Consider the following 11,338-nt stretch of genomic DNA (forward strand, 5'->3'; position numbering starts at 1 on the left):
AGCGTTCGATTTGCAGATCTTACCTAGACCCACTAAACTGAACACCAGAATGTTGACCTCTGACACAGTGAGGGAAGACATGCCCTGAGTCATTTAGCCACAGCCCTGAATTAGGAGAGGTGCAAGCCCGCTCTGCACTGGCAGATTTTCTTACAAGCATTGTGTCTTTGAAAGGCACCATTCCTCCTGGAGCTCAGACTGCTGTGGAAACTTGGTCATTGCCTATCCCTGAAAGGAGGTGCAGCATTTGCTTTTCTCAGTGGCTTCCCTGTTCCGCCTTCTATTATGGAGGCGTGAGCTTATGATCCCAACTTTTCCCTGCTTCTTTTAGAATGGCTCTCAGGCTACCAGTACTCTTAAAGGAGCTTGCTCCACTTGGTCTGTCTGGCCAGGAACAGCCATAGTCTCTAAGGGTTTATCTACACTACACGCTGGATTAATGGGCAGTGATCAATCCAGCAAAGTCGATTTATTGTGCCTAACATAGTATAGTCATGATATATTGCCTGCTGAGTGTTCTCGTCTCAACTCCACCAGAATGAGAAGCACAGGCAGAATCGATGAGAAAGTATCAGCTGTTGACTTACCACAATGAAGACACCGTGGTAGGTAAATCTAAGTATGCTGACTTCAGCTACAGCACCAAGGAGTCCTATGGCACCTTAAAGACTAACAAAATTATTTGGACATTAGCTTTCACGATCTGGAACCCACTTCATCAGATGAATGTCATTATTCACTGGTTAAGGCCAACTAGTAAAGGGTACATTACTGTAAGTCAACAACTCTTAACGGGTCTGACAAACTTATTATACCTAGCAAGTCACTTTCCTAATATTTATCTATAGAGAAAATTATATGAGATACCAATTCTCATATTGTTGTGAGATGTATATACTGGTGATAATTAAGGCATGTGTATATGTACTAAAAAGATCTTTTTAAATATGTGTTCCAGGCAGTCAGGACTATCAGTTTTGCTGGAAAAAGGAAATGTAGAATCATCTGTCTACCTTGGTTCATAATAAGCCAATTCAGACAAAGCCCTATTTTGCATATGGAATCAACATAAGGATGTGACAGACAACTTGGAACCAGAACACCAGGAAGGTAGCATGGAATGAAGAGAGAGGAAGGGTCATCCTAACTCTATGGACAAAAACAATGAGTTTTGGTAAATATAAGGAGAAGCAACGAAGACACTTTGTTATCCATTCACTGATATTCATGAATGCTTGGATTCTGGCTAACTGAAAACCAGCTAGCTCTATGAAAGACTGAATCCTTGTGGGAAAATTTGCTTTATTATATAGGAAAGATAACTAATGATAAGTGTAGACACAGGTTTGCATTTTATTTTCTGTTTTATATGGAACAATTTCTTGTTTGTATTATTCTTATTTTATATCTCTTAAATCTTACCCTTTAATAATAAACTTATGATTGTGGTATGAGTGTAAAAAGGACATGATGCTGAGTTGTGCTGGCCAAGTTCTGTATATACTGTTCTCCGGGAACAGCTAGCCTGGTAATTTCTGTGAATATCCAGTGACAGGCGATGGATATTACAAGAGGCTACTTTCAGAAGGACTTGTGGGATAACATAACCTGTGAGGCAAAGGAAAAGCTGGTAGAGCCCTGAGGAAACTGTTGGGTGGCCAACAGACTAGTGATATAAGGGAGCTGACACCCAGTTAAATACAAGCAAGTCTTCCTGTCTCTGGATGCAAGGAGGGTAATGAAATGACTCACAGATCAAAGCACCCCAGAATTCTGAACGTTTATTTCATAGCTACTCATCTCCACATCCTTGCTAAAGAATAAATGACTGAGATCCTGATGTAAAACCTATTGAAGTCAATGGGAGTCTTTCTCCTAACTGGATTGGGCTTTGGTTCAGGACCTTACATACAATATAACTTGTAAATAATAATTACTTTTTTTTTTTTTAAATGACCTTTTGGCAGAAAGCAAGAATAAGGTAGTTCAACCCCAGTGGAGCACTAACTTCTGTAAGTGACATAGGGAGTCCAAATAAAAAAATCTCTTTTAGTCTTTGTTTTAGTATTGTTGCCTCAGTGCTGTGATCCCATCAGTTCTTTGTGTTTGTACCAGATCTATCTACAAGAGAGAGAGAAATCAGTGTTAGAGTTCATTCTGGGAAGGATTTGAGTCATATAGCACAATCAAAAATAGCCAAATCAATCATAATCACAATAAACAGACAAATCAATTATATGAAATGAAAAGGATCATCTTTCTTATAGTTGAGGGTTATGTAAATACCTTGATTTTAACGTTCTTTCCACATCTATGTAGCTGTTGTTTCTTGCTAAATTGACTTCTACCCAATTGAAGGTACCAGATACACAGTTCTTGAATGATATCACTGGTTATGCGTGTTGAGGATTTAAACACATTGTGATATAATTATAATGCCAAATGTTTTGTTGAGTCAGATCCACTAACATTGATTTTTGGGGAACAGCGCAAGTCATGAAAGTTCTTATGCCAAATTCAGCCCTGCAGATTTCATTCATTTAAATGAAATTATAACTGTATGACCCACATGATTTCTGCTAATATCCCACCACTAAACAGAAATTACTACCTGCTTGTCCATGCTGTGTGGCTGTAAACATGCTTCTAAACAGAAATTATTACCTCCTTGTTCATGCTGAGTGGCTATAATCATGGGAGATCATAACTATGAAAGGTTTTTCACTCAAAGAACTAAGTAAAAGTGCACGGGGAATGATTTTTCTATTCTGGGAAAATGTTCAACATTTTGAAAAAAAATCCCTTCCCAAACTGGAAAAAAATATATGAAATCTCAAAATGTGTATCATACTAGTGTTTCAAAAAAGCTTAAATAGGTTTGGGTCAATTGAAGTAGTTTATTTTGAAGTTGACATTTTTTAATTTAAAACACATTTTTTCCTGGAACTTAGATTTCAAAACAAATAGTCATTTTGAACCAAGAAAATTAAACTTTTAATTTAGCAAACATAAAAATGTCCTATTTTAACAACTTCCCTGATATTTTTTACATTAATCAAAACTATCCAATTTCCATGCCGAGTTTTAGTTTCACTGAACCAGTACTTATCAACAAAAAAACTTTGGTGAACAATTCCCAACTTGCTCTAGTCTTAAGGTTGAACATTTTTCCAGTCGACTTTCTGTCCTTTGCTCCCCTACTTCAGTTAGTGATTTTAGTGATAGTGAAGAAGATTGATAGCACTAGAAATTCAAGCCCAATTTCTACACAAAACAGGTCCCACTTGGGCAGTAACAGTGTAAATTTCCTTATACTGCTCTGCTAGTGTCATTGAATTTTGAGTTAAGGGACCATCTTGAAGGGCAAGATGGATTTCAAAATCTTGCCCGTGGTCCCTAACTTCAGATCTCCAACAAGGGAACCAATAAATGAAAATTGAATCTTCACTCTCTAGTGAGTAGTGTACAGGCAAACCCTTGTGTCCACCCAGAGCCTTGAAGTCAGTGTACAGCTACAGGAATTTACCTAGCGTTTGCAGTGCAAGAACAGGGTCTGTGTGATCATGGATAAAGTGATGTGACAACACATGCATTAACAACTAGACTGCTACCAACTCATTTCACTTGCATCATTGAACAATTTTGTCCCCATAGCCTTGGAATGAACTTTGTGCATAGCCTTGTAGATTAAAAGTCCCATAGCTTAACACAATGTACCATCTGTTATTTCAGGTTATTTATCAAAACCATTATAAGCAGTAAAAATTATGGAAAATGTAGAATATATTTGTTTGCATCATTTATTTCTGGCTAAATTTCGATGTATATGGATGAATATCTGATAAGCGAATTTTAAGATTTATATAGGTCATTCCTTAGTTACTAAAATTCACTCCAGAATGAATTAGCCTATATTTTTGCTTATAAAAAATCAGAGAGAAAAAAACATACTTACAGAGGTAGGGTTTCAGATGGCTGTGAAGAGACAAGTATATGGTACATATATACCACTGGAAGTGGGCCAGAGCCAGCACCCCATATTAATTAACAGAAGAAAAAAGACCAATACCATATTTGCAAGTACAATTTAGTAGTTTGAGATATGGGTCATCAAAGAGGTCCTCTGGAGTGCAAAGCCAAGCTTAGATATTGAGACTTGGCAGGTAAAAAGATGACTAAACTACCTGAGATAGTCTTGCTCCCTAAGCAACATATTTTGCTGTCTCTAACACATGGATATATATGGCACAAAATCACTAAGCAATTCCATTGAATTACTTCACTCAGCTGAAGCCACCAAGTGAAAGTGACTCCATTAAAATTGCTCTGCTTACATATAGGTATAACAGAGCAAAAGTTATTCTATATTTTTTCATACTGGTACAACTGTTATTAAAGGCAATAGAAACTTTACTTTTGTAGGGGAAATTGGTCCCACTGGTGAGAAAATCTGCCATACAGCCCTATAAGTGATCTCTATACATCACAGAAAAAATATTTCAGAAAAGAAGAAAATCAAATCTCCACCAAAATCATGCAAGATGTTTGGAATGAAATCTGAAACCAAAAATCTCTTCTGGTTCGATTTTTCATTCAGCCCAAGTTTGTCAAATGATTTGCTAAGACTTGAGTGAACTTGAGCCAAGCTTTTCATTTTAGTCAAATCTTAACAGTTCTGATGCCAAATTCGTTGTTCTTTGAGTGTTAGGGCTGTCCGAAGCTGCCACCCAAAGCCCAAATTGCTGGGGTGAGCCCAGACAGCTAAAAACAAAGAAAATGTCCAGATGAACCAACTTTTATCAACCCTGCAGCCCTCTGTCTTGTGTTCAATGTATATCCATGCAAGTCAATTTTTAAAAAAATGAAAAGCCAACTCAAGAAGAATCCAAGGGATAGACCCAATTCTACCTTTACAAAAATTCCAGCTTAAAAAGAAACAATCTGCTTCTTCTTCCACATAGGGAAGAAGTAGTTTGGACTCCCTTCTGTCACCTGGACTTCCTGCCTTCAATGATACTAGAGCTATCCATGCTTTAACTTTGGGACTGCTGTCCCTGTCTCTCTTCTGTATGACTGCCTGACCAATTGACCCAACGGCTACTGAGGGAAAATTCACTCTCTTTCCCAGCTACACAGCTCATATTTATGATTCTCTGAACATACTCAAGAAGTTATCCTGACATTATTCCTTACAGTGCTCATTGACTTTCATGGCAATCAGGATTAAGGGATCTATAGGGCTCTATTCTAGGAATGTGGTAACAAACAAGTTGAGTCTCAGACTTCCACAGTTTACATCACTGAAGGATTTAACCTACTGAATTAGGTAATGATTTCTGTGTTACAGAATTTCCACAGGGCAGAATTTTTAAAGACACTCTCGGGTGATTTTGTCTGCTGTGCACACATACTTATTTATGTATCTAGCAAAAGTATTTTGCATAAATGCACATATTTTTGCCAACAAAACCTGCTTCTTGGGCCGCATATGCTTACAGTATATGTACTTTTGCATAGTTCACAATAGCGTTCTTATTATGGAAATGGTTTTGAAATGGGCACATCACTGAAAAAAATACATCCATTCTGACTGTAAATGTGCCATTACATAAATAGAGATGTTATTCCTGCTTGGAACAAACATAGCCTGTGCAGGTAAAGACATTTAATTGCCACTGCTAGATCATATACATTACATTGCACACACACATGGTATGCTACATAACCCTTAACCTTAGGCATCATATTAGAACATGTACTGTATTACTCTGGTGACAAAGAACTTTTGTAGAGAGAACCAGAATCTAGGTAGAAAATGGCCTTTGGAGTAGGGACATAGAGTGGTTTGGTGTCTAAATATCTACTATTCTGTCTATTGATGATTGTTTTTTACCTTAAAGTGGTCTCTAACAGGCAAAAGAAACTTCAGTGATTACATCTCAAAAGAATTACAAACCTCGATCTTTTTGATGTAATCATGTAATCATTTTGAATGAATATCATATTTAAACCTTTATGGAAGAAAATTGTTAGCATTTCTCTTTAGTTACTGTCTAAGTATCTATAATAGTCTCATGATTGTGCCTAATTAGACAGTTATTCTGAACATTAAAGTATCAGTGCATTTCACTACTCCTCATTTAATGAAATTATGTCAAATACACATGCTGAAAATTTATTAAGCCCTGAATGCATGTGCTTAGAGCCATCTTGTGGCCTAGAACTACACCACAATAAGTATAAGTTACTCACTGCATCTACCTACTGAAGCAGAATTTTCTAATATGTATACAGTGATACAGATACCACTGACTCAACAGGGTAAGCTATGTAAGTTCCTTAAATTACAGAGCCCAGCAAAGTGTAACATTGATTCCAGTGGACTTCATCATTTCTCACCTGCCCTTGGAAAAAGAGCTTTGAAATAGGTTAACTATATTTCCATATTTGCTCCCATGGATGTGGGCATGTCTTCACGCCAGCGCTAAACAGTGCAATGCTTATATCATGTTAAAGAGCCAGTTGGCTATTTGTGACACTGCAGTCACCAAGTTTTCCAGTACAATACGTACTTCCTACTTTGGTATGCTCATAAAACCAATTAATGATCCTATATACCTGTGTTAAATCTGCTTTCTAACAATAACACTGTACAGTGATCTGTATTAAAGCATCCATAAGGTTGTATGTAATAGGAGAATCACTTCTCATTACAAAACTTCTTTACAGACTTGGACACAGTTGGTGGTCACCATTCATTCCTGCTCATGACTTGTTCTTCTATTAAATGCAGTCTGGTCATTCCGGGCATATAATATCCTGTGGCCAGCACCTAAGTCTGATTGACCTTGGTTGAGTTCACATATTTTCTTTTGACATGCTTTCATGTGTTTTCTATTGTGTTTGCACTGCCACAAGCTTTTCAGTTGAAGTCAATCCTGTACCCACATCCTACTTACCTCCTAGCTTTTCATTTTCTTTAATATTATTCCACTTTATACCTGCCATCTTCCAAAACTCTCTCTTCTCTACTGAATCTAGTTTTCTGTTGTCTGTTTTGTTTAATGCAACTGTTTCCAGACAATAGATTAATGCTGCTAGTACAGGGTTTCATAAGTTTTCACTTTGGCACCAAATGTAGTGTTTTTATAATAAATTTCTCTTCAGTTCTTGTAGCTAAAGCACAACTATTTTTTAATGCCTCATCCTTGATGGAGCCATTGGCAATGATCAAGCTTCCTAGGTACACATAAGATGTTACTTGTGCTATGAGTACTTCGTTGCTGCATTTGTATACTTTATCTACTGTCCCCCACCCAAGATGCTACCATTTTGTCTTCTTGGCATTTATTGTAATTCCAAGTTAAACTATAGCCATTTTCACCCTTGATGCCAAATTCTGATACCTTTACTCTTAATTGCACTTTACATCATAATCTCATTATAGGTATTAGTGCATTAAGTTCCTGTAAAGCAAGTGAAGGTATCAGAATCTTGCCCTTGATTAGCAAACTCACTTCATTGAAATGAGAGACACAAAGTATGTCAGATCTTTTATTGGACCCCAAGTCATCTGTTGGCAAAAGAGGCAAGCTTTTGAGCTCACCGATCTCTACTTCAGGTCATTTGTTGAAAATTGACATTTAGCCACCAGATAAAAAAAGTTACACTAAACAGGAAATGTAAAACTGAGGTGGAATTCAAGGAGAAAGAATGAATAAACCTAACACCATGAGATAATAAAATGGAATGGCTCCCTCCTTGAATATGCACAAGTTGCAAAATTTGAATCCTTGAGAGTTTGGATCTGGGATGCTGTCTGGCCACATTGTAAAAGCCAGAGCTCATTCACAAAAGTTATATCTGAGTAGCCCAGAACTTCAGTTGTTCTGATCTGGAACCTTGGTTCTGTCTCATCTCTGCTTGAACCTAATCTGAGAGGTCATGAGAAGGGACAGGTTCCAATAACTTAATGGGTGCCAATTTAGCCTTTTATTATCTTCCGATCAGGAAAGCCAGGATTACGAGTGTTGTTATGATGCCAGGTAAGTCATATCCTGAGGATTCCTCTTTTGTGATAATGCAGTGGCTCTGGTCTTGATTTGACATTTCATAATAGCCTACCCATGCCAGGAGCCTCTGTAACAGTAACAATAAGAGAAGCAGTAATATTTTTGCAATGAAATGTCTCTGGTCAAAATCCTGTTTGGTGCAACTTCAGTGGAGTTATACCAGGGGTGAGACTGGTCCAGCACACTTTACTTACCTTATAGAAGGTCCTGAGGTGCACACTATCAGTAGGCAGACTGCTTCATTACCTAGCCAGAGCCCTTCCAAATGCACAAACTAATTCACAATGCTGGAAGAAGTTAAAATGTTCAGCTATGGCTGTACTCAATGCAACCATACCTTCAAGTAAGCAGAAGAACTGTGCCCAGAGGGTTTCCCACTGTGAATCATGTTACATTATTATTCAACAGGCTACCACAACCCTAGAATGTGTCAGTGATAATGTGACAGGGAAAGTGAAGTTTCTCTGATGAGTAATTGTGACAACAGCTGCTAAGCTATAGCTTCTGTGAGTAAGATGTGAATTCTGTTCCTAAATAGGTACCAGATAATGCTAAAGGAAAGTTCTTTCCTACTTGAAATTCTTAGGCCATTGTCAGATTTGGTTCATGTACTCGTGTGACAGAACCAGCAGAGCAAATCTTCTCTCACAATCGTGTCATCTTAACCCAGTGAATGCTGAACTACATACTCAAAAGCTGCAACTCTTAGAGGGTACACCTTTATTTTGTATGTATCATAGGGACATGCAGAAGATGTTTTGTTAGACATATTGGGTAAGCTCATGGAGTACAGAAGGAGTTCTGATTTTATATCAGTTTATTTCTCAGACCACTTCTGAAGGGGATCTTATGCCCAGTCTGGGTAACTGATGTCACCCACAGCTCGTGCCAAAGATGAGAAAATCTGACCTAAGTATTCTCCAGCCCAGAAGGTAGAACTTTGGCGTCATTAAGAATACATTATATATGTGTTTGTATATAAAGGTACAAGTCACAGCTGTTCAACCCATCAATCAAATGTAGAGTTCAACCAATGAAAATATCCTGTTTAATCTGTAAGTATATTGTGTCCTCCCATAGAATTCATGCAATTTCAACAGAGGACTAATGCAGGACATATTTTGCAGACTTTGATTAGATGATATTTAAAATTGACATCACTCGTAAGGAAACCATGTTCCAGAAAAATAGGGCACCTATATGAATTTGCCATCTTGCAGCATCAGCTAGCTCTACAATCCAAGATGATAACACTATCAGAAATACCCTGGGAGACTAGGCATACATTAATGTAATCTTTATTGTGACCAATATGCAAATGTAGTTTCTGTTTAATTAAAGGCTTCACCAATGTATGAAATGAGAATCAAAAAGCTGATCCATGCAAGCTAGCAAGCATTTCTTTAACTTGACTATGTAATATGCAGTTACCATGTGACCATCTATAGATCTCGTCCTGCAATGCTCCCAACCCTTTAAACACCGAGTCTCCATCAGAAAATAAATCCCACCTATAGTAAAGTGGCCTTTATGAGGTTCACTCTCGATAGTGGGAATTTTTCCTGCCCTATTTTGTTCTGTGATGCAATTGAATAAAACAGCAAGTTCCCAGCTTCCAGTATTGTGAGTAGAGCCTTCTGCTTGTTGCATTGGAAGATCTCTTTAATAAAAAAAAAATCATGCCCTGCAACCTTGCCTCCTCCTTACACCCTGGCAATTTCCAGCAGCTCTGTGAATTTTGGGGGGAATTAGCAGCCAGTGTAACCCTGACACTGCAATTCTTAGGCTGTTTTGGCTTGGGTTACAGGACATGACTAGCACACAACCTGCCAGGATCAGGCAAAGCACGACATTGTTGAGGGTTAGGATTGAGTTAACAACAAATATTTCCAGTATTTAGTTTTGCCTTCTCTGAACAGATGCAACCTACAGAGTTCATGAAGATGGTGTTCAGTCATTTGGTATTACTGATTAGCTGCTTGGAAAATGTATTAATAATTTAATTGTTCCCTGTAATGCAGCCTAGAAATGCCTATGAGACTATGGTGCTTATATTTGCTTTAGCATTAGTGTCATCTTAAATGTTCTCTTTCTTTTGCTTTCCTTGCCTTTTGTCTTGCCTGCATTAAAGGATGTGACAAAAACAGCAGCCAAATGAACAGACCACACCACTGATTTTGTGTGTGTGTTACTGGTAATTTCATGCAGCCTATGGCATTTCGTCAAAGGGAAGGCTGATTATTAAGTAAATGAGCTGGTATTGTTCCAGTTCACAATGCAAAGCAGCCTCTTATTCCACATCAGTTAAATTCATTAGTCAATTTGATACACGGTTGTTTGCAATGTGCAGAACTACACATTTATGCCATTGTCTGGTAATCCTGCAGTTTATCACCAAGCAAATAAAATCTGAAATATATTTATTTGCCAAATTAAGCATGAGTTTGCTTGTCTTGCCCAAATGCATTGAAAGTAGTAATAGCTATTGGTGAAGATGGATAAGAATATACTATGTCAGATCTTCAGCTGGTTTCAACGGGCATTTATTTCAGTGGAGCCATGCCAGTTTATACCAGCTGATGATCTAGCCCTCTGTATGGGCATGAACCAGAGTTAGATTTTTATTTTTGACTGGGTAGTTGTAGCGCTTGTCAGATAAAAAGATAAGAAAGTATTATGATGGATCCCACACAGTCTTGGCTGAAAGACAGAATATAAGATCAGGCATAAATATTAATAATTTCTCTGTATATATTTTTAAAGTACTGAGAAGTTTTATGTAATTAAAATTCAGAAACAATGTAATGGAGTAAATTAGATGACATCCACTTTTTACAGTCTAGTCATTCTGATTACTTTCCCATCCAGAAATTTTTTTAGCAGCCAACTTTTAGAGATTAATGTTTTATAATGTTTGAAAGGTGTTTACTCTCTCAGATGATATACATCATTGGCTTTTTTTCTGCAGAGAGGGAGACCATGGCCACTAGACTTGAGAATTGAAGTAAAGGGAGTAAAGGCAAAGAGTGTAATAGGAATAATATTTTAAATAACACTGTCAGTTAAGCACAGTTAACTCATGTGAGTAACTCAGAAAAGTAATTGCAATTTTAAAAAATAATTACAATTAACTGCACTTGTAAAAATAGAATGCCAATTTATTACATTTATTAAATGTTTTGGATGTTTGTCTACATTTTCAATATTGATTTTAATTACAATACAGAGTACAAGGTTTATTGTACTCACTTTGTGGTATTATTTTT

This window comes from Pelodiscus sinensis, chromosome 8, assembly GCF_052426305.1.
Source record: "Pelodiscus sinensis isolate ZL-2025 chromosome 8, ASM5242630v1, whole genome shotgun sequence".
In the NCBI taxonomy this organism is placed as follows: domain Eukaryota; kingdom Metazoa; phylum Chordata; order Testudines; family Trionychidae; genus Pelodiscus; species Pelodiscus sinensis.